Source organism: Salmo trutta, chromosome 4 (assembly GCF_901001165.1).
Source record: "Salmo trutta chromosome 4, fSalTru1.1, whole genome shotgun sequence".
Lineage (NCBI taxonomy): Eukaryota > Metazoa > Chordata > Actinopteri > Salmoniformes > Salmonidae > Salmo > Salmo trutta.
Window position 1 is genome coordinate 53053464 of NC_042960.1, and position 24690 is coordinate 53078153.

At 41.9% G+C, this 24690-nt stretch overlaps 1 non-coding gene across 1 annotated transcript; it reads left to right on the forward strand.

Moving 5' to 3' along the window:
* The first annotated feature begins 4320 nt into the window (after positions 1-4320).
* On the forward strand, positions 4321-4392 carry trnaq-uug (transfer RNA glutamine (anticodon UUG)). The gene has a single exon. It is a non-coding gene; the product is annotated as a tRNA-Gln (tRNA).
* Positions 4393-24690: the final 20298 nt, after the last annotated feature.

Here is a 24690-nt window from a genome sequence, read left to right on the forward strand (position 1 = left end):
CTGACTGGTTGCGTCCCTGCCTGGTATGACAACTGCTTGGCCTCTGACCGCAAGGCACTACAGAGGGTAGTGTGGACGGCCCAGTACATCACTGGGGCTAAGCTTTCTTCCATCCAGGACATCTATTCCAGGCGGTGTCAGAGGAAGTCCCTAAAAATTGCCAAAGGCTCCAGCCACCCAAGTCATAGACTGTTCTCTCTGCTACCGCACGGCAAGCCATACTTTACTTCAGTTTACTTCAGTTTATTTAGTAAATACTTTCTTAACAATTCTTTTTTCTTAAAACTGCATTGTTGGTTAAGGGCTTGTAAGTAAGCATTTCACTGTAAGGTCTATCTACACCTGTTGTATTCGGAGCATGTGACAAATGAAATTTGATTTGATTTGAACAGTGAAATGCTTCCTTAAGGGCCCTTCCCAACAATGCAGAGAGAAAAATATATAAAAAATAATAACATGAGGAATAAATACACAATGAGTAACAATCATTTGGCTATATACATGGGGCACCAGTACCGAGTCAATGTGCAGGGGTACAGGCTAGTCGGTAATTGAGGTAGATATTGTATGTACATATAGGTAGGAATAAAGTGACTAGGCAACATGATATATAATAAACAGTAACAGCAGCATATCTGATGAGTCAAAAGAGTTAGTAAATTCATCCATTTCACATCACGTTTTAACATAGAACTAAGCTGTTTCAGTACATCCATTTCAAATGAAAACAAGTGATAGAATGAGGTATCATATTGAACCGATGGGGGGCTTGGTACCCCCAAATGCCCCCCACTCCCTGCACCCCCATGCTGGGGATGGCTCCTGCCCAGCATGGGGGTGAGTGACAGAGAGACAAGGCTCCAGTGTTGTTGTGAGTGCCCCTCCCCCCAGCAGACAAGCCTGGTGTCAGCATAGAGACAGCACAGTGATTTATAGGTCTCTCTTCTCCTGGGAACCCGCCTCCCTCTCCCATTCCCTCCATCCCCCACTCCATCCCTCCATCCTCCCTCCTCTCTTTCCTCCTGGCCCCTGGGGGAAAAGAAGGGTTAATGACCCACATCAGCAGCCACACACAGACACACACACATACAGAGACATACTTTCATGCACTCAGAAATAAACCCAAAATATATACACACACACACACACACACACACACACACACACACACACACACACACACACACACACACACACACACACTCCTGACACAGACTCAGGCACATTAACACCCACAGGCATGTGTATCTGTGAACTCAGGATTCCACTGCTCTCCTTTCATGTTGCATTCCCCGCCCACTCAACAGTCCCTCACATTCCTGATGCAATATGAGGCTATATGTCCATACTACACTAGAAACTGAAACAATACACCCCATCCCAATCGATCAGTTAGTTGCATACAGTCTCATATAGGCCTACCAGTATTTAGGAGTGATAAAATGTTGTCTTTTTTCATATACTTGTTCATTGCTCTTGTGGATGCGAACAACAACAGCAGACATTGCTCAACCAAAACTACCTACACATCTCTTTGGAATAAACCATGTGTCACCATAAAAATACAATTCCCTTAGCTTAACAATGTTTATGCAATATGACTATGAATTTTTGGGGGGGATCATTGAAGATGTCATTGTCAATATCTGACATAAGCCTACTGTAGGCTATAGGCCGTCATTGTAAGTAAGAATTTGTTCTTAACTGACTTGCCTAGTTTAATATAGGCTCAATAAAGTACAAAATAAAATAAAAAATTGATGGCAATATTCTCTTGTTCTCTGTATGATCAATATAACGGATATAGCCTATGTATTTGAAACAGTCCAGTATCTTGGCATTAGCAATTCATTTTGAATTCAAACACACTCTGCAGGAGGAAGAGATGTTGGCCTAACATTGACTTGCAAATTACAACTTTTTCTCACTGCCCTGTCATTCATTACATACAGTAGAGTGGGACCTGTTCTTTTCTCACATCTAGAAAAACCTGCTCATGGGCAGTCCCACCACATAGGCTATTCCCTACTGTATGTTAATCATGGGCTCAACATTCAGGGATGCCCTCTGGCCCTGCAACATCTTCCGAGCACACAGGGCCAGTAAATTAAACTTTCATATGGCCAGCTTGGGCCAGTAGGCTATTTTCAAAAAATAAAAATGTAAAAATGATATTTGTATTTAATGCTTCACAATCTTCCCGACCTCTGACGCTTCACACTTGTTATCAACCAAGCAGAGGTAAGAATGCCAAATCAGCTCCATCTCGAGTGAGCCCCGCCTATACGTCCTGGATCCTTGCGCCAGACCTATCTCAGCGGAGGCGGAAAGCTCATCAGTTTAGTGTTGAACATCAGCATGCGCATTAAAAATAACCAGTGGTGGAAAAATTGTCATACTTGAGTAAAAGTACAGATACCTTAATAGAAAATGACTCAAGTAAAAGTGAAAGTCACCAAGTAAAATACTACTTGAGTAAAAGTCTAAAAGTATTTGGTTTTAAATATACTTAAGTATTACAAGTAAATGGAATTGCTAAAATGTACTTAAGTATCAAAAGTAAAAGTAAAAGTATAAACCATTTCAAATTCCTTATTTTAAGCAAACCAGACCGCGCAATTCAAAAAAAATGTTTATTGACGGATCGCGAGGGGCACACTAACACTCAGACAATTTACAAACATGCATTTGTGTTTAGTGAGTCCACCAGATCAGAGGCAGTTGGGATGATGAGGGATGTTCTCTTGATAAGGGTGTGAATCGGACAATTTTTCTGTCAAAATGTAACGAGTACTTTTGGGTGTCAAGGAAAATGTATGGAGTAAAAAGTATATTATTTTCTTTAGGAACGTATGAACGAAAAGTAAAAGTTGGCAAAAATATGAATAGTAAAGTAAAGTACAGATATAAAAAAAACTACTTAAGTAGTACTTTAAAGTATTTTTACTTAGGTACTTTACACCACTGAAAATAACTACCTACTTTTCTGTATTTTTTTCATACTAGACACAGCGATGTCATTATTAGCAAAGAAAGGTTTATGTAGGCCTATACTATGGAGCTGCTTGTTTGTCAAGACATGAACATTATTTAAACAAATCACTTTTTGGTTAAATACGCTAGGCCTACAGGAATAAATACAAATGAATATTGTAGTAATGCGATTCTGTAGTCTGTATAGGCCTAATTGTAAAAAATAAAATAAAATAATGTTTAAGAAAATATTAATTCCCGAAGCTGTTAATAATGAGCTATGTAATTTATTTATGAGCTTAATATATCAGCTGTCGGGTGGCAAGAGTGTGCAACTCCTCACACACAGCTGATTGCTGCGTGGAAAGAAATGCTTGAATAAGTCCAGTCACTGCCAACATTCCTAAATACAATTTAGGGAAAAGACAAGTGTTGCTGATATTTATTGAAAAGCGCAGGGTAGCAGGTTTTTTATGCTATACTATATATTTCTCAAATCCATTTTTTTGCGCAATTGGCAGCGTTTTAGATTATGAGTGTCTGGCATGACAATATTTCGAAGTCAGTCATGAACGATCTGGCTGCTATAGCCTATTAACTGTAAAATTCACACAATTTCACTGTATTTATTAACACCGTAAAAATCACATGATTGTATTAGTGCCAATGGGAGCTTTTATTTAAAAACATTAAACAAGCAACAACATCCTATTTAGAGTCTGTGACCTAGCTAATGATTAGCCCATTGGGGTAAACAATGCAGATGAGGCTTTAACCTTTGCCAAAGTTTGTAAAAGTTGTTTAGGAGTCCAAGGGCGAATTTAGTTATTGCACACGCGCATTAGGTGTCCTTAATGAAATATGCAAATTACCTACATGCTAGAACACGCCAATAGGATCTCGCTAGCTCGTGCTTGGCTCTGCCCACCTCCTTGCTTGTTCTGCCCACTATGATTCATTTGCTCCCATTGAAAACGAAAGGCTGTGATAGATAATTTGCGTTAGATAACTAACCCAAGATAACTAAACAAATCTTTGGTAGTACCATTTGCCAAAGCTTCCAAATCATTCTGTTTCTCATCTTGGACACCACATGGGCTTTCTTTGAAAGGAAATCTGTTTGCGATGATAAGCACAGGTTGCCGCCTCCCGTTCATTTGTGGCATTGCAATTGCATTGAAACGTAGGGGAATGATTTGCCGGCTACTAGACACTGCTAAATAGGAACTGTAATATTGGGTTAAGCGAATACAATCCTACTAAAAATATTTCTACAATTACTCAATATTAACATTTAAACGATAGATCATCTTTATATTTTATAATTCCGCTCGTCATGCGCAGCACGGTTCTATGGTGTAATGGTTAGCACTCTGGACTTTGAATCCAGCGATCCGAGTTCAAATCTCGGTAGAACCTTATTTTATAAAAAATTGCAACTTTGGATTTCTATGTGACATTTGACATGTTATCAATAGGCTAAATCATCAATGATAATACAGGCAAGTTAGTAGATATCAGTTTGATATTGGTACACCAAATATATGCCATATATGCAAAACACTGAATCATTAGATTTCTTGTTTTATAACAGTAACGTTGTATTATTTGTGATATATATATAGAACCAAAGTATAACAGCAGTGGTGTAAAGTACTTAAGTTAAAATACTTGAAAGTACTAGTTAAGTAGCTTTTTCGGAGATCTGTACTTCACTTTACTATTTACATTTCGACAACTTTTACTTCACTAACTTTCCTAAAGAAAATAATGTACTTTTTACTCCATACATTTTCCCTGACACCCAAAAATCCTCGTTCTATTTTGACAGGAAAATGGTCCCATTCACACACTTATCAAGTGAACATTCCTGGTCATCCCTACTGCCTCTGATCTGGCGGACTCACTAATGCTTCATTTGTAAATTATGTCTGAGTGCTATCTGTCAATAAAAAGAAAAAAAAGGAAATTGTGCAGTCTGGTTTGCTTAAAATAAGGAATTTGAAATGGTTTAAACTTTCACTTTTACTTTTGATACTTAAGTACATTTTAGCAATTCCATTTACTCTTAATACTTAAGTATATTTTTTCCACCACTGTATAACAGCAAATTGAAATGTAAAGTATAGCAGCACACGTTTTACAATCCATGCAACAGGCAGAATATACATTTTCACAATATGAACAGTAAAAGGCACATGACAGCCCACTTACAGTCTTATTTCATCACTGCAATTCCCATACGGACTCGGAAGAGGCGAAGGTCGAGAGCCATGCGTCCTCCGAAAATCACAACCCCACCAAGCCGCACTGCTTCTTGACACCCTGCTCACTTAACACAAAAGCCAGCCACACCAATGTGTTGGAGGAAACGCCGTACTACTGGCGACCGTGTACAACGGGACAACAACATCCCGGCCAGGCCTAACCTTCCCATAAGCCGGACAACACTGCACTGCCTCATGGGTCTCCAGGTCACAGTTGGCTGCAACACAAACTGGGATTGAACCTGACCTGTAGTGACTCCGCCAGCCTTAGACCACTGCGCCACTCAGGAGGCCAAGATTTACGTTTTTGGCCTGAAGTCCAAGCGTCACATCTAGAGGAAACCTGGCACCATCCCTACCGTGAAGCATGGGGGTGGCAGCATCATGCTGTGGGGATGTTTTTCAGCGGCAGAGTATGGGAGACCACTCAGGATCGAAGAAAAGATTAACAGAGCATAGTACAGAGAGATCCTTGATGAAAACCTGCTCCAGAGTGCTCAGGACCTCAGACTGGGGCGAAGGTTCACCTTCAAACAGGACAACAACCGTAAGCACACAGCCAAGACAATGCTTCGGGTCAAGTCTCTGAATGTCCTTGAGTGGCTCAGCCAGAACCTTAACGAACATCTCTGGAGAGACCTGAAAATAGCTGTGCAGCAACGCTCCCTATCCAACCTGACAGAGCTTGAGAGGAACTCCCCAAATACAGGTGTGCCAAGCTTTCTTTATTTTTAGTATTTTCTACATTGTGGAATAATAGTGAAGACATCAAAACTATGAAATAACACATATGGAATCATGTAGCAAACAAATCAAAATATATTTTATATTTGATATTCTTCAAAGTAGCCACCCTTTGCCTTGATGACAGCTTTGCACACTCTTGACATTCTCTTAACCAGCTTCACCTGGAATGCTTTTCCAACAGTCTTGAATGAGTTCCCACATATGCTGAGCCCTTGTTGGCTGCTTTTCCATCACTCTGCGGTCCAACTCATCCCAAACCATCTCAATTTGGTTGAGGTCAGGTGATTGTGGAGGCCAGGTCATCTGATGTATTACTCCATCACTGTCCTTCTTGGTCTAATAGCCTTTACACAGCCTGGAGGTGTGTTGGGTCATTGTCCTGTTGAAAAACAAATGATAGTCCCACTAAGCAAAAACCAGATGGGATGGCGTATCGCTGCAGAATGTTGTGGAGCCATGCTGGTTAAGTGTGCCTTGAATTCTAAATAAATCACTGACAGTGTCACCAGCACAGCACCCTCCACAACATCACACCTTCTCCTCCTTGCTTCACGGTGGGAACCACACATGCAGAGATCATCCGTTCACCTACTCTGCGTCTCACGAAGACACGGCAGTTGGAACCAAAAATCTCAAATTTGGACTCATCAGACCAAAGGACAGATTTCCATCTGTCTAATGTCCATTGTTCATGTTTCTTGGCCCAAGCAAGTCTCTTCTTCTTTTTGGCGTTCTTTAGTAGTGGTTTCTTTGGAGCAATTCGACCAAGAAGGCCTGATTCACAGAATATCCTTTGAACAGTTGATGTTGGGATGTGTCTGTTACTTGAACTCTGTGAATTTATTTGGGCTACAATCTGAGGTGCAGTTAACTCTAATGAACTTGTCCACTGCAGCAGAGGTTCTTCCTTTCCTGTGGCAGTCCTCATGAGAGCCAGTTTCATTATAGCGCTTGATGGTTTTTGTGACTGCACTTCAGGAAACTTTCAAAGTTCTTGAAATTGTCCAGATTGACTGACCTTCATGTCTTAAACTAATGATGGAGTGTCGTTTCTCTTTGCTTATTTGAGCTGTTCTTGCCATAATATGGACTTGGTCTTTTACCAAATAGGGCTATCTTCTGTATACCACCCTACCTTGTCACAACACAACTGATTGGCTCAAATGCATTAAAAAGGAAAGAAATTCCACAAATTAACTTTTAACACGGCACACCTGTTAATTCAAATGCATTCCAGGTGACTACCTCATGACGTTGGTTGAGAGAATGCCAAGAATTTGCAAAGCTGTCATCAAGGCAAAGGGTGGCTACTTTAGAGAATCTCAAATATAAAATATATTTTGATTTGTTAACCACTTTTTTGGTTACTACATGATTCCATATGTGTTGATTCATAGTTTTGATGTCTTCACTATTATTCTACAATGTAGAAAATAGTACAAATAAAGAAAAACCCTGGAATGAGTAGGTGTGTCCAAACTTTTGACTGGTACTGTACGTAAATATAATATTTCAAAAACCTGTTTTCGCTTTGTCATTATGGGGTATTGTGTATAGATTGATGAGGGAAAAAAACTTTCATTAATTTTAGAATAAGGCTGTAACGTAACAAAATGTGAAAAAAGTCAAGGGGTCTGAATACTTTCTGAATGCACTAATCTAATCGACGCCACCTTCCGAAAGACATCAGGAAGTTGAGACATCCCACTAGCAGATTTGCGTGTTTTTTGTCAAGGCATTAAGACCAGAAAAATAATTCCCCCGCCCCACATACATAAACACACACACCAACATGGGCGTCTCTCTCTCTCTCTCTCTCTCATAGAATATCAGTATGTAGGTGCATTATTATATGGTCATAAGTGTACAGTAACAGTGCAAACATGATGAGCATTAGCAGCATTGGGTAAAAGGTTATATACATAAGTACAGGAGAATAAGGAAGAATATAGAATACATAAAGTGTACAGAGCCATATGCTTTAGCAATGAAGAATGTTTACACTACGGAGTAAAGTGCCAGCCATGTAAACCTGGTCTCAGAGCATTTCGTATTATTCTGTATGTAAATCCGAGACACTCCATTTAGTATAATATGTTACATTTTGTATGGTATGTATTAATTTGTGGATGTCCATCTCCCATTTCGTATGTTATCCTCTTATAGGTCACAAATTACAATTTGCATTATATGTTCCGAATTTGCAAAACGTACTATATGTTACGAATTTGCAAAATGTACTATATGTTATGAATTTGCTAAACATATGATATGTTACGGATTCTGCTAGGTGCTAGGTATCTAATGTTAGCTAGCTGGCTAACGTTATCTAGGCTAGTCGTTAGGGATAGGGGTTAGACTTTAGGGTTAAGCTTAGGAGTTAGGTTAAAGGGTTAGGGTTAGCTAAAAGGGTTAAGGTTATGGGAAGGATTAGCTAACATGCTAAGTAGTTACAATGTAGCTAAAAAGTAGTAAGTAGTTGAAAATTTGCTAATTAGGTCAAATTGTCTGTGAGGTTACCAAGCGTAACATATCACCCTAATTTGAGTGTCTCGGAATAACATTTACTGTGTTCCATCTAGTCTATGAGTTTTACTTTGTAACTTGATGTTTTTGTTGCTTAATTTGAGCCGAACAGGATCCAGCACCTCTCAGTTTTGGACTGTTTCGTTCTGGGAACCTATTTGCCAGCATCCGGTACCTCTCGTGGCATGAAACATCATGTTCACTGTTTGCAATGTAAACAGTCGAATAAAAGCATCAGAGTTCATTTGAGTTGTCTCCTCTGTAATTGTCCTGCTCCCTATAAAAAACATAGATTTTCCGCCTGTGCCCGATATTCTAACAATGTTTTCGGGTTGGGCCAGCCCTGGGTTATGATTTGCTCAAAATTGTAGCCTAGATACCAACTCGTGGCAGTTTCTGTGGCGTGAACGAGAAGCGTGCCTGTAGCCTATCTCTCACAGAACCAGAATGAGATTCACTTTCTATGATCTCTTTCCCCATCTCTGCTCTGGTAGACATGAGCCTGCAACTACCATCTCTCCTGAGTTGTACTTCATCATTTGTTTCCTTATAGAATCATAGGGTGCTGGTGGCGCTTCAGCACCCCTGACAAATTGAAATACATTTGCCAAAGTTATAGAATTACTGCCGTCTGTTCAGAAATAAATGAAATAATTCAGAATACTACACCAGGAGTAGGCCTATAATTTAGCCACAGAGGATCAATCGCTTTTGTTGTTGTTGTTTAAATAGCCTAGCTGTGGATGGTGTGCAGCCCAATAACAAGGCATTGCCTACTTTCGGGAACGCGTGGCAAATCTGTCAGTGAACAGCATGCAGCTAAAACAGGCCTTTTGCAATATTTTTAACACAATCGTGCGATACTACAGGTTGTAAAGTAAATGGCTCCTGCTGAAACAAAAATACTTATCTGTCTGTAGGCTGCAAAAATATTGTATACCTTCCAAATAGGCCTATTGAGTGAATAGCATTGTTTTTACAAACTTAAACGATGGCTGGTGAGTGAGTTGCTCATCATTGGTTGAGTCAGTGAAACTGGAAGCTTTTTAGGACTTTAATTTCTTCCTCATATTGTACAATATGTGTCTCTTCCACACACCTAGGCCTAGGCTACATATGGATTCAAGACGAGGTCATTTTTAATGATCTCACATTCTCAGTTTGTCAGTGTCAAATTAGCCTGACATTTCAATCATTTGTGCGGTATTAAAAAAGATTCTGCTAAAGTCTCTAGTCATGTAAAATTACATAGAATTGCATGAAATGCGTTTCTAAAAGGCCACATTTTTCTCGGACCCTAGGCCTCAAAAAAATAATGCAAGCGCCTCTACTCTACTGCTCTAGTCTAGACCACTACGTAAATGTGATGATGTGCATGCAATACTTTACTATAATGGCGATTTTCCGGTACCTCAGAGCTCCCCAGGTCACCCCCCTCTCGCGCTCACTATTTGTTCCGGCACCTCCCGATGTACAAATTAAGTACGGCGTGTCTCTAAAAACACCTGAATGACAGAAGTGAAGGATACCTTATATTTCAGTCCAAGGAAGTCTTATGACCATAAAACAACCTCAGGACTTACCCATACTTGTTGGCAATACAATGTCCCATCGATCTTACTCTGGTAGAGTGTGGAATGCCCATCGCAAACTCAAAGAACAAATATGAACATACCGATTTCGCTGGTTTCATAAAAAAGACTGTCCCACAGATTTTAACATGCTAAGTACGTCACTTGGGCATTTATCGTGGAAATATTGGGTGTGTTCGTAAATTCACTCTGGAGTGCCAGAGTCCGCTCAGAGTGAGTTCTGGTCGTTTGTAAATTGTCAGTTCGTAAATGCAGAGTGTTTAGAGCGCACACTGGACGCTCTGGCCGAGGAGTAGGGTTGATCCGAGCGTTCTGACCTCACAACCGCAGTCAAGCACCCAAGCTAACTGGCTAAATTTATCTAGTTACTTCCAGACACAAATGAGAGAACAGCTCACTCTGACCATTTTACTTGCCCTAGCAGAGCTGGTTCGGCAGTTTTCATGTTTTTCAGAGCGTTGGTGACTGTAACTGTGCTGCTGGCAACAATTTAATGACGTTTTTTTGCCGACGTTTATTGACACCGGCCATATTCAACGGGTGTTGAGCGTTCATAAATTCATCAGTTATTTTGTGCTCTGGCACACTCAGAAGAGAGTGCTCTGCAATCGGAGTAGATATGCTCATCCTAACTGACAGTATTGTGGTTAACAATTTCCACAATCATGTTTTCAAATGATTTATTGGAAATTTTGATGACCACATTATTGACATTTAGTGAAAATTGATTTGATCACTGCTGTTTTTTGTAGAGTCACATAACACCCTATTATTATGCAAAGCACATTTCTCAAGCTGGCACCATGGGAAAAAATACATAAAGTATTATCAAAACTGCAGTTATAAAGGTTTCCGCAAGGAGTCAGTATAGTACAGCTGATAGAGGATAGTCATTAGGCACAGGGCTTTGTATCGTTACTTTTGCATCTCATGGTCATACATACACACACCGTGAATGAGAGACAATTAATGTGAGATAAACAATTTATTTCTGTCTTCATCTTGTTACTAATTGTGTTTTCACAATAAAATACAAAAAATAATTATCTAACTTTAAATGGTACCACTTTACATTACAATTCCCTTATTACTGTCTAGCTACTTGTGCAATTACAGTTGAACAAGTATTGTAATTACTTATTGATTCAATGTGTTACACTGTACTCACAGCAGTAATCCTAAACTTAGCCCTAACCCTAACCCTAGCCCACATCACTGGTCAACCCTCAACCCTATTCCTATAACCCTAACTATCACGTTTAGGTAAGACCCAGATGCAGACAGTGTCAAAGTAATAAGAGTTTATTACAACAACAGGGGCAGGCAAACGACAGGTCAATGCAGGCAGGGGTCAATAATCCAGAGAGGGTGTAAAGGGTCCAGAACGGCTGGCAGTCTCAGTCTCAGGGTCAGGGCAGGCAGGGGTCAATAATCCAGAGAGGGTGTAAAGGGTCCAGAACGGCAGGCAGTCTCAGGGTCAGGGCAGGCAGGGGTCAATAATCCAGAACGGTGGGGTAAGGTACAAAACGACAGGCAGCATCAGGCTCAGGGCAGGCAGAACGGTCAAAACCGGGAAGGACTAGAAAACAGGAGTAAGAAACAGGCAGGAGCAGGGAAACAAACTCTGGTAGGTTTTATGAACAAAACGAACTTGCAACAGACAAACAGAGAACACAGGCATAAATACACAGGGGATAATGGGGAATGGGCGACACCTGGAGGGGGGTAGAGACAAGCACGAAAATAGGTGAAACAGATCAGGGTGTGACACTAACCCTAGCTTCATGTCCACATCCCAGCTTAACCCTAACCCTTGACCCTAAACTTGGCGTTTTGTCCAAAACACAGCTCAACCCTAACCCTTAACCCTAACCTCAACCCTAACTTCTGAAGGTATGTGAGGGTTTTCCATTGACTTTCCCACAACTGGTTGTAGTATTATACTTCCCCTTTCCTTCCCTTTTACGACCAACATTCTTTTCCTACAAAAAATTTGATAAATCATATTAATCCCTCATGGGTCCATCATATGCTTTTCACAGACTGACAAGGGATCAGTGCAGTCTTGTCAACAATAAAATCAGTTTGTGTTTGTATGTGTGCATCTTTTCTAATGAGGCACAGAGGATGATGTCTGTTAGGAGTCTCAGTTGTCACAGGCAGTGGATGACTGTAATTCACAACAAATGTACCACTGATTATGTGTGTGTAGTCAATGTTCTGAAGCTTGACTAATAACCATAAGCTTTTGGAAACACTAAACAAGTTCATATTTTCCATGTACAGTCATCGCCGCACAGGGAGGTTTGTTGGAAGAAAACAGCATCATTTGTTTTTTAACTACACAAGTCAGTTAAGAACAAGTTCTTATTTACAATGACATCCTACCCTGGACAAATTGTGCACCACCCTATGGGACTCCCAATCACAGCCTAATGTGATGCAGCCTGGATTTGAACCAGGGACTGCAGTGCCTTGCATTGAGATGCAGTGCCTTAGACCGCTGCACCACTTGGGATATCACAATGTTCTGAATACGATTTTTTTTAAATCCTATCCATTCTTGCATATAAACATTATTAGACAGTGATCTACCTTTATTCACATAGATTTGGGGTTTGTCGTTAAATTTTCCTTGCAGTTGTGCCATTCAGAAATATCATGAACTAAACTATAACATGTCGGCACTGGCACCCTGAGCCCAATTAGTGGGTCCTGCTGGCTGTTGCTGCTTAGTAGTTCTCACCCATAGTCTTCTTCACAGTGGTCAATAGATTGTTCCAGTGCAGTAACATGTCATATAGTAGAGATACAGTAGAGATCCTGTCTCATCAGTCAGACTCCAGGGTGACTACATGACTAATGAAAGCCAATAACAACAAGAGTGTTTATGCATATCTGACTTGGCACAGGAACTGGACAAACAATAACAATTGTGTAGAAATATGATAATGTCCTCCCACTCACTGTCTGTTTGCTGTTATCTACTAAAACCAATAAACCCACACAGACACTCATGAGTGAGCTGAGTCTTCCTGACCATCTTGATATCTGACTCCTCTCTGGACCATGAAGATCCTGGAGGTCAGGGGTCAAGGGTGTCTCCGCTGTCTGGACAAACCCAGTTCTGTGGAGCTAAAGGGGCCCAAATATGAATCTTAGTGAATCTGTATCAGTCAGCAATATTTCACATCCTTAATGCGCAGAATGAATGATAACAAAAACAGACAAATGAAAATAATCAGTGGAAACCAGAGATGATCTGCTCTGCTGGGGAATGGATGGGGTCAGAAGAAAGTCACTGTTATGAGGTTGGACTAAGCTCTCAAGTACATCGTTTTGACCTAAACGCCACCATGTTTATGCACTGCTCAAAAAAATAAAGGGAACACTTAAACAACACAATGTAACTCCAAGTCAATCACACTTCTGTGAAATCAAACTGTCCACTTAGGAAGCAACACTGATTGACAATAAATTTCACATGCTGTTGTGCAAATGGAACAGACAACAGGTGGAAATTATAGGCAATTAGCAAGACACCCCCAATAAAGGAGTGGTTCTGCAAGTGGGGACCACAGACCACTTCTCAGTTCCTATGCTTCCTGGCTGATGTTTTGGTCACTTTTGAATGCTGGCGGTGCTTTCACTCTAGTGGTAGCATGAGACGGAGTCTACAACCCACACAAGTGGCTCAGGTAATGCAGCTCATCCAGGATGGCACATCAATGCGAGCTGTGGCAAGAAGGTTTGCTGTGTCTGTCAGCGTAGTGTCCAGAGCATGGAGGCGCTACCAGGAGACAGGCCAGTACATCAGGAGACGTGGAGGAGGCCGTAGGAGGGCAACAACCCAGCAGCAGGACCGCTACCTCCGCCTTTGTGCAAGGAGGAGCAGGAGAAGCACTGCCAGAGCCCTGCAAAATGACCTCCAGCAGGCCACAAATGTGCATGTGTCTGCTCAAACGGTCAGAAACAGACTCCATGAGGGTGGTATGAGGGCCCGACGTCCACAGGTGGGGGTTGTGCTTACAGCCCAACACCGTGCAGGACGTTTAGCATTTGCCAGAGAACACCAAGATTGGCAAATTCGCCACTGGCGCCCTGTGCTCTTCACAGATGAAAGCAGGTTCACACTGAGCACGTGACAGACGTGACAGAGTCTGGAGACGCCGTGGAGAATGTTCTGCTGCCTGCAACATCTCCAGCATGACCGGTTTGGCGGTGGGTCAGTCATGGTGTGGGGTGGTATTTCTTTGGGGGGCCGCACAGCCCTCCATGTGCTCGCCAGAGGTAGCCTGACTGCCATTAGGTACCGAGATGAGATCCTCAGACCCCTTGTGAGACCATATGCTGGTGCGGTTGGCCCTGGGTTCCTCCTAATGCAAGACAATGCTAGACCTCATGTGGCTGGAGTGTGTCAGCAGTTCTTGCAAGAGGAAGGCATTGATGCTATGGACTGGCCCGCCCGTTCCCCAGACCTGAATCCAATTGAGCACATCTGGGACATCATGTCTCGCTCCATCCACCAACGCCACGTTGCACCACAGACTGTCCAGGAGTTGGCGGATGCTTTAGTCCAGGTCTGGGAGGAGATCCCTCAGGAGACCATCCGCCACCTCATAAGGAGCATGCCCAGGCTTTGTAGGGAGGTCATACAGGCACGTGGAGGCCACACACACTACTGAGCCTCATTTTGACTTGTTTTAAGGACATTACATCAAAGTTGGCTCAGCCTGTAGTGTGGTTTTCCACTTTAATTTTGAGTGTGACTCCAAATCCAGACCTCCATGGGTTGATAAATTGGATTTCCATTGATTATTTTGGTGTGATGTTGTTGTCAGCACATTCAACTATGTAAAGAAAAAAGTATTTAATAAGATTATTTCTTTCATTCAGATCTAGGATGTGTTGTTTAAGTGTTCCCTTTATTTTTTTGAGCAGTATATTAATCTTTATCTACTTTTACCCATTTTTCAGTATCCAATTGGTAGTTACAGTCTTGTCTCATTGCTGCAACTCCCATATGGACTCGGGAGAGGCGAAGGTCGAGAGCCATGCGTCCTCCAAAACACGACCCAACCAAGCCGCACTGCTTCTTGACCAAATGCCCACTTAACCCGGAAGTCAGTCACACCAATGTGTTGGAGAAAACACTGTGCACCTGGTAACCATGTCAGCGTGTATTACACCTGGCCCACCACAGGAGTCGCTAGAGCACGATGGGACAAGGACATCCCTGCCAGCCAAACCCTCCCCTAACGTGGACGACACTGGGACAATTGTGTACGGCCCCAGGGGTCTCCCGGTCACGACTGGCTGCACAGAGCCTGGACTCAAACCAGGATCTCTAGTGGCACAGCTAACAACTGCGATGCAGTGCCTTAGACCACTGCACCACTCGGGAGGCCATATTACTATTTATCTAATGAAGTACAGTATTTGTGACTCTATTGAAAGAGTATTGTGTATCAAGCCTTTGGTTCTCATTCAGCAGGCCTAGATGAATACAATATTTTAGGAAGCACATCTTCTCTATCCTGAGGACTGGTCATGCTTAACTTGTTATGGATAGGGGGCAGTATTTTCACGGCCGGATAAAAAACGTACCCGATTTAATCTGGTTATTACTCCTGCCCAGAATATGCATACAATTAGTAGCTTTGGATAGAAAACACTCCAAAGTTTCTAAAACTGTTTGAATGGTGTCTGTGAGTATAACAGAACTCAAATGGCAGGCCAAAACTTGGGAAGATTCTGTACAGGAAGTACCCTGTCTGACCATTTCTTGGCCTTCTTTGTCATCTCTATCCAAAACAGAGGATCTCTGCTGTAACGTGACACTTTCTAAGGCTCCCATAGGCTCTCAGAAGGCGCCAGAACGTTGAATGATGACTTTGCAGTCTATGGCTGAAAAACAGTAGCGCATTTGGATAGTGGTCGATCTGAGAACAATGAGACGGGTGCGCGCATGCACGTGAAAAGTCCATTTTGCATTTTCAGTCTTTGAACGAAAACAACTCCCGGTCGGAATATTATCGCTATTTTACGAGAAAATTCACATAAAAATTGATTTTAAACAGTGTTTGACATGCTTCGAAGTACGGTAATGGAATATTTTGAATTTTTTTGTCACGAAACGCGCCGGCGCGTCACCCTTCGTTACCCTTCGGATAGTGTCTTGAACGCACGAACAAAACGCTGCTATTTGGATATAACTATGGATTATTTGGAACCAAACCAACATTTGTTGTTGAAGTAGAAGTCCTGGGAGTGCATTCTGACGAAGAACAGCAAAGGTAATCCAATTTTTCTTATAGTAAATCTGAGTTTGGTGAGTACCAAACTTGGTGGGTGTCAAAATAGCTAGCCTGTGATGGCCGGGCTATCTACTCAGAATATTGCAAAATGTGCTTTCACTGAAAAGCTATTTTAAAATCGGACACCGCGATTGCATAAAGGAGTTCTATATCTATAATTCTTAAAATAATTGTTATGTTTTTTGTGAACGTTTATCGTGAGTAATTTAGTAAATTCACCGGAAGTGTTCGGTGGGAATGCTAGTTCTGAACGTCACATGCTAATGTAAAAAGATGGTTTTTGATATAAATATGAACTTGATTGAACAAAACATGCATGTATTGTATAACATAATGTCCTAGGAGTGTCATCTGATGAAGATCATCAAAGGTTAGTGCTGCATTTAGCTGTGGTTTTGGTTTTTGTGACATTATATGCTAGCTTGAAAAATGGGTGTCTGATAATTTCTGGCTGGGTACTCTGCTGACATAATCTAATGTTTTGCTTTCGTTGTAAAGCCTTTTTGAAATCGGACAGTGTGGTTAGATAAAGGAGAGTCTTGTCTTTAAAATGGTGTAAAATAGTCATATGTTTGAAAAATTGAAGTTTTTGGATTTTCAAGGAGTTTGTATTTCGCGCCACGCCCTATCATTGGATATTGGAGCGGTGTTCCGCTAGCAGAACGTCTAGATGTAAGAGGTTTTAACAGACTGCAAACCACTTTGCTCTCTCTCAAGTATCCCTTCTTGGTGAGTTTGTGGTGTCTCATGCTGAATATATACTACTGTTATTGACATGCCTGTTCCCTTAATTGTCTCCCCAGTCTCTCCATAACACTAGCCAAAACGTCTGCCTCAGGACAGCCACATAGAAAGCTATGATGACTATCCTCTCTGGCTCCATTCATCATCAGTTTTATGAAGAAAAACAATCCATGTATTAGGTTACTCTTCCACTTATCCATCCTCTACCTTTTTTATTCTTAAATTTACATTTTCCTTTGTGTTTCTCTCCCACATGTATTGGCTCCTTCTCCCTCTATGTGCCTCTCATCCTCTCTTCAAGCCTTCTTATTTCCCCCTGGGGCGCCAGAGCACGGGAACTGAACTGTCCTCCACTCTCTAGCCATCACACTCAGATTTTCCTTTTTTCGCTTGTTTTTCCCTCTCCCCTCCACATTTCTGGCACAGGAAGGGACCTAGCATTTTCCAGGGGAGCCCAGCTGGCTGTGCAGAGTGCAGTAAACCCAGGCCTCCTGGTTCCCCCTGTGGTCCCTCACTCTGTCTGGAACTGGAATGGGTCCACTGCACCAGCCCAATAGAAACCAGTACAAACCCAGTAGATGTGATCCAGCCCTTTGCTACATGGATTTAGTCAAGTCTGGATAGCAGTAGCTAGTAAAGTCAACCATGCTTTTGGCTACTGAGTTGTGGGGTTTGTAATTGTGTGCAAGGGCATTTCATGACAAATCCAGTGCATTGTGATATACTGCACCCTAACCCACTGGGATTGACTGTGAGGTGCTAGTCAATAGGATTTATAAACAAATCATTGGATTTCAGGCAAGTTGTTAAGGTGCCATGTAAAAGCAGATATTTTTTGACAGTTATCAGGAAGTGCGGAGTTTGTGAATTTGAATGATGGCATTAAATTAATGCTCAACCGCATTCACCTCAACTCACCACCCCAAAAGATAATACTTCATAAAGCCAATCTAAATATAGTGTGACTTAAAGACAATGTTGTAGTACTCGAGACCGGTCTCAAGTCTGGTCTCGAGACCACATATTGAGTGTCTCGGTCTAGTCTCGATGTAGGATACATTTGTACTCGGTCTTGACTCAGTCTCGGACAGTGAGGACTAGGGATTTCTTCCAGAGACCAGTTGAGACGAGTGGACCAAGGTGAAGTTGGTTTTATATTCACACATTTGGACATTAAACAGACATTCAACAGATAATGACGCTGGAGAAGAAGGCTGACGTTTTACATGTCCCCAACCGACTGTGTTTTTTTGTTTGTTTATTTGCGTTGTTTGTAACTTATTTTGTACATAATGTTACCGCTACCGTCTCTTATGACCGAAAATAACTTCTAGACATCAGGACAAGCAGAATCCTTTTTTTCCTTTAACGAGTCTGACGAGTCCGACGCAAATTATATACTGCGTTCTCGGGAACAGGCCCAGATCCCTGTGATTTGCGTGAAGAGCAGGCGGAGAAAAAGGGGCCAGAGGGCGAGCTGCCTTCAGAGAATTCGTAGGCGATCGAAGAACCTCCACTTCCTTCCATTCTGCTAACAAACGTGCAATCTTTGGAGAACAAAATAGATGACCTACGCGGAAGATTAAACTACCAATGGGACATTCAAAACTGTAATATCTTATGCTTCACAGAGTCGTGGCTGAACGACGACACTATCAACATACGGCTGGCTGGTTATACGCTGTACCTGCAGGATAAAACAGCGGCGTCTGGTAAGACAAGAGGCGGCGGAGTATGTATTTTGTAAATAACAGCTGGTGCACGATATCTAAGGAAGTCTCAAGCTATTGCTTGCCAGAGGTAGAGTATCTCATGATAAGCTGTAAACCACACTATTACATTTACATTTACATTTAAGTCATTTAGCAGACGCTCTTATCCAGAGCGACTTACAAATTGGTGCATTCACCTTATGATATCCAGTGGAACAACCACTTTACAATAGTGCATCTAAATCTTTGGGGGGGGGGGTTAGAACGATTACTTTATCCTATCCCAGGTATTGCTTAAAGAGGTGGGGTTTCAGGTGTCTCCGGAAGGTGGTGATTGACTCCGCTGTCCTGGCGTCGTGAGGGAGCTTGTTCCACCATTGGGGTGCCAGAGCAGCGAACAGTTTTGACTGGGCTGAGCGGGAACTGTGCTTCCTCAGAGGTAGGGAGGCGAGCAGGCCAGAGGTGGATGAACGCAGTGCCCTTGTTTGGGTGTAGGGGTGTAGGAGGATTCAGGAGGGAGGAGAAGGTAGCAAAGAGCTTCCTAGGGTTGGAGGCAGATGCTTGGAATTTAGAGTGGTAGAAAGTGGCTTTAGCAGCAGAGACAGAAGAGGAAAATGTAGAGAGGAGGGCGTGAAAGGATGCCAGGTCCGCAGGGAGGCGAGTTTTCCTCCATTTCCGCTCGGCTGCCCGGAGCCCTGTTCTACCTAGAGAGTTTTCATCTGTATTTTTCTTTGCTGTTTTACATACCACCACAGACTGAGGCTGGCACTAAGACAGCATTGAATGAGCTGTATTCCGCCATAAGCAAATAAGAAAACGCTCGCCCAGAGACGGCACTCCTAGTAGCCAGGGACTTTAATGCAGGGAAACTTAATTCCATTTTACCAAATTTCTATCAGCATGTTAAATGTGCAACCAGAGGGGAAAAAACTCTGGACCACCTTTACTCCACACAAAGAGATGCATACAAAGCGCACCCTCGCCCTCCATTTGGCAAATCTGACCATAATTCTATCCTCCTGATTCCTGCTTACATGCAAAAATTAAAGCAGGAAGCAACAGTGATTAGATCAACAAAAAAGTGGTCAGATGAAGCAGATGCTAAGCTACAGGACTGTTTTGCTAGCACAGACTGGAATATGTTTTGGGATTCCTCCGATGGCATTGAGGAGTACACCACATCAGTCAATGGCTTCATCAATAAGTGCATTGATGAAGTCATCCCCACAGTGACCGTACGTACATACCCCAACTAGAAGCTATGGATTACAGGCAATATCTGCACTGAGCTAAAGGCGAGAGCTGCCACTTTCAAGGAGCGGGACTCTAACCCGGAAGCTTATAAGAAATCTCGCTATGCCCTCCGATGAAGCATCAAACAGGCAAAGCGTCAACACAGGACTAAGATCGAATCGTACTACACCGGCTCTGACGCTCGTCGGATGTGGCAGGGCTTGCAAACCATTACAGACTACAAAGGGAAGCACAGCCGAGAGCTGCCCAGTGACACGAGCGTACCAGACAAGTTAAACTACTTCTATGCTCACCTCGAGGCAAATAACACTGAAACATGCATGAGAACACCAGCTGTTCCAGAAGACTGTGTGATCATGCTCTCCGCAGCCGTTGTGAGTAAGACTTTTAAGCAGGTCAACATTCACAAGGCCGCGGGGCCAGACGGATTACCAGGATGTGTGCTATGAGCATGCGCTGACCAACTGGCAAGTGTCTTCACTGACATCTTCAACCTCTCCCTGTCCGAGTCTGTAATACCAACATGTTTTAAGCAGACCACCATACTGCCTGTGCCCAAGAACACTAAGGTAGCCTGCCTAAATGACTACTGACCCGTAGCGCTCACGTCTGTAGCCATGAAGTGCTTTGAAAGGCTGCTCATGGCTCATATCAACACCATCATCCCAGAAACCCTAGATCCACTCCAATTTGCATACCGCCCCAACAGATCCACAGATGATGCAATCTCTATTGCACTCCACACTACCCTTTCCCACCTGGACAAATGGAACACCTATGTGAGAATGTTATTCATTGACTACAGCTCAGCGTTCAACACCATAGTGCCCTCAAAGCTCATCAATAAGCTAAGGACCCTGGGACTAAACACCTCCCTCTGCAACTGGATCCTGGACTTCCTGACGGGCCGCTCCCAGGTGGTAAGGGTAGGCAACAACACGTCCGCCACACTGATCCTCAACACAGGGCCCCTCAGGGGTGAGTGCTTAGTGCCCTCCTGTACTCCCTGTTCACTCATGACTGCACGGCCAGGCACAACTCCAACACCATCATTAAGTTTGCTGATGACACAACAGTGGTAGGCCTGGTCACTGACAACGACGATGCAGCCTATAGGGAGGAGGTCAGAGACCTGGCCGTGTGGTGCCAGGACAACAACCTCTCCCTCAACGTGGTCAAGACAAAGGAGATGATTGTGGACTACAGGAAAAAGAGGACCGAGCACGCCCCCATTCTCATCAACGGGCTGCAGTGGAGCAGGTTGAGAGCTTCAAGTTCCTTGGTGTCCACATCACCAACAAACTAACATGGTCCAAGCACACCAAGACTGTCATGAAGAGGGCACGACAAAACCTATTCCCCTCAGGAGACTGAAAGGATTGGGCATGGGTCTTCAGATCCTCAAAAGGTTCTACAGCTGCACCATCAAGAGCATCCTGACTGGTTGCATCACTTCCTGGTACGGCAACTGCTCGGCCTCTGACCGCAAGGCACTACAGAGGGTTGTGCGAATGGCCCAGTACATCACTGGGGCCATGCTTCCTGCCATCCAGGACATCTATACTAGACGGTGTCAGAGGAAGGCCCTAAAAATTGTCAAAGACTCCAGCCACCCTAGTCATAGAGTGTTCTCTCTGCTACCGCACGGCAAGCGGTACCAGAGCTCCAAGTCTAGGTCCAAGAGGCTTCTAAACAGCTTCTACCCCCTAGCCATAAGACTCCTGAACATCTAATCAAATGGCTACACAGACTATTTGCATTGCCCCCCACCCCCCTCTTTTACACCGCTGCTACTCTCTGTTGTTACCATCTATGCATAGTCACTTTAATAACTCTACCTACATGTACATATTACCTCATCTAACCGGTGCCCCCGCATGTTGACTCTGTACCGGTGTATCCCCTTGTATATAGTCTCGCTATTGATATTTTACTGCTGCTCTTTAAATACTTGTTACTTTTATTTCTTATTCCTATCCGTATTTTTTTAAACTGCATTGTTGGTTAGGGGCTCGTAAGTAAGCATTTCACTGTAAGGCCTACACCTGTTGTATTGTGTATGTGACTAATAAAATTTGATTTGATTTGATTTGACATTCAATAGACATTCGCCTAAAGCTATTTAGAATTGTAAAAATCAATAACTAATTCATTGATTGTCACAGAAACATAAAAATATGATTTGAAAAGTTTTGATTTGATAGAAATACATAAAATCTGTAAGATGCCATTTAAAGTGGTATAAATCAATAACTAATTCACTGTTTGTCACAGAAACATCAAACTATGTATGATTTATTCTATAAATGTCTAGCATACTTTTACAGCCTTTGCTTTGAGTAGAAATTCCAGTTTTGATTTGATAGAAATATATAACATCTATAAAATGCCATTTAAACTATATAAATCAATAACGTTTTCACTGATTATGACAGAATCATCAAACTAGGTATGATTTATTATATAAATGTCTAGCATACTTTTACAACCTTTGTTTTGAGGAAACATTCCAGTTTTGATTTGATATAAATACATAAAATCTATAAGATGCCATTTAAAGTGGTATAAATCAATAACTAATTCACCGTTTGTCACAGAAACATCAAACTATGTATGATTTATTCTATAAATGTCTAGCATACTTTTAAAACCTTTGCCTTGAGTAGAAATTCCAGCATTTTGATTTGATAGAAATACATAAAATCTCAAATATTGCATTTAAAGATGAAGAAATTAATAACCAATTCAGTGATTGTTTCAGAAAAAAGTGAAAATATGCATTTATTTGCAATAACTTTAAAGAAATGTTAATTTCAAGTGCAACTTGTTCTATATGAAGTTAGACAATGTTTACATAAAGTTGTACAATGTTTACAATCTTAAATTGTATGCCAAATAAATGTTCGCATTTTTAGTGCAACAGTTCCACATTTTAAAGTAGTTACAAGGCACAACAGTCATTTATTTATATGTCTCTAATTGAACAGCAGAGGCCCCTTCCAATCATTTTCTATTTTGGCTTTGTTAAAGTCCTTCTTTGTCATCCTCAATGGTATAATCTCTGGCACACAGAGCATTCTATCTGCAGTATTAAAAACATAAAACAGGGTTATGTTTATTTACATGTAAATTACAGTTCTGGAATACCCAAATTCTGTTACATGCTTTTGCAATTAGGAACATTTTCAAATTGAATTGGATTTTTGTTCAATTGCTAAATTGACTTTAAATGACATTTGACCACAACCATGACAGCAGCACACATAACTGAGGTGTTAATCATCGTCGAGTATTCAGCCAAAATAAATGTAATAAAGGCATACATTTGCAAAAAAACGTATGCGTTGATAAAAAATGTATCTTTGAAATGGCAGTCTTTGAAATCCAAATCAGTTTAATCGTCACTTGTGTCAGATACAACGTGTGTACCTATTACAGTGAATTACTGTCATAGTATCTCTCATTGTAGAATAATAAACAGCGTAATGATAATAGAACATTAGAGCAAGGATAACCCTGATAAAAACGTTTCAAGACAAAGTTTCATACTTCTAAATGTCTTGAAGGATGAAACTAAATTCGTTTTCATTTTTACTTTGTTTTTCAGTGGGCATTCCGTATACTCACTTCTTAATCCCTACTGATGTGTATCAAAGTAGTGTAGTGGAGGTATACGATGTATCAATTATTTAGTACAATAGAGAAATCATGCACAAAGTAGCCCACACAATCGCAAAGCAAGTGAATTATATTCACATGCGCGCACCGCACACATAGCCAAGTTTCAGTGGAATATCATCTCCAGGCAGCAAGAGTGTGCAGCTCTCAATTGGTTTTGGCATGGAGCAGCTCACAGAAGAATGACATCGGTAGCCGGTAGGGTAGGAAAGGCGTTGCAACTTTTGATATCTACCAGTAAATGCTATCTAAGGCAACAATGGGTATGCAAACTAGGTATTGAAAAAGTTTAGCCCGAAGAGTTTACTTTAGTAGGCTATTTGTGATGTGAAATTGTCATCATGCACTGTTTGCATCAGGGGCATAGACATGGATGTGCCTGGGTGGACAAGAGGCCACACCCACTGGGAAGCCAGGCCCTGACAGGCCCACCCAATCAGATTGATGTTGTTTAAGCATTGTTCGACCATCTAATCTTTGTATTTTTTTCTGTAAAAGTGTGATTTTTCACACAGGGTGCCTTTCCTTCGCTGGGCAGGCCGTTTGGGAACCTTTTGGCAAAATATGAGTATACCCACTTCTCCAGGTACCACTACACCATTGCATAGGGCCGATGGAAAGACAGCAGTCAAACACAGCATGATGTTAAAGGATAAGCAGTCCATAAACTCTGACATAATAAGACAGTAGGTCCCAATCGTAATAATACAAAAATACGACCATTAAACATTTCCCAGTCGAAATGTAACTATTACTACCCATTGCATAAACATTTCCCGTTTAGCACACAAAGTGACCTAAAGTTTAAAGTAGAACTGACAGCGTTTTAACTACTTTGCAGATATGAAACAAACAGACAATCATAATATCAGCACACCAT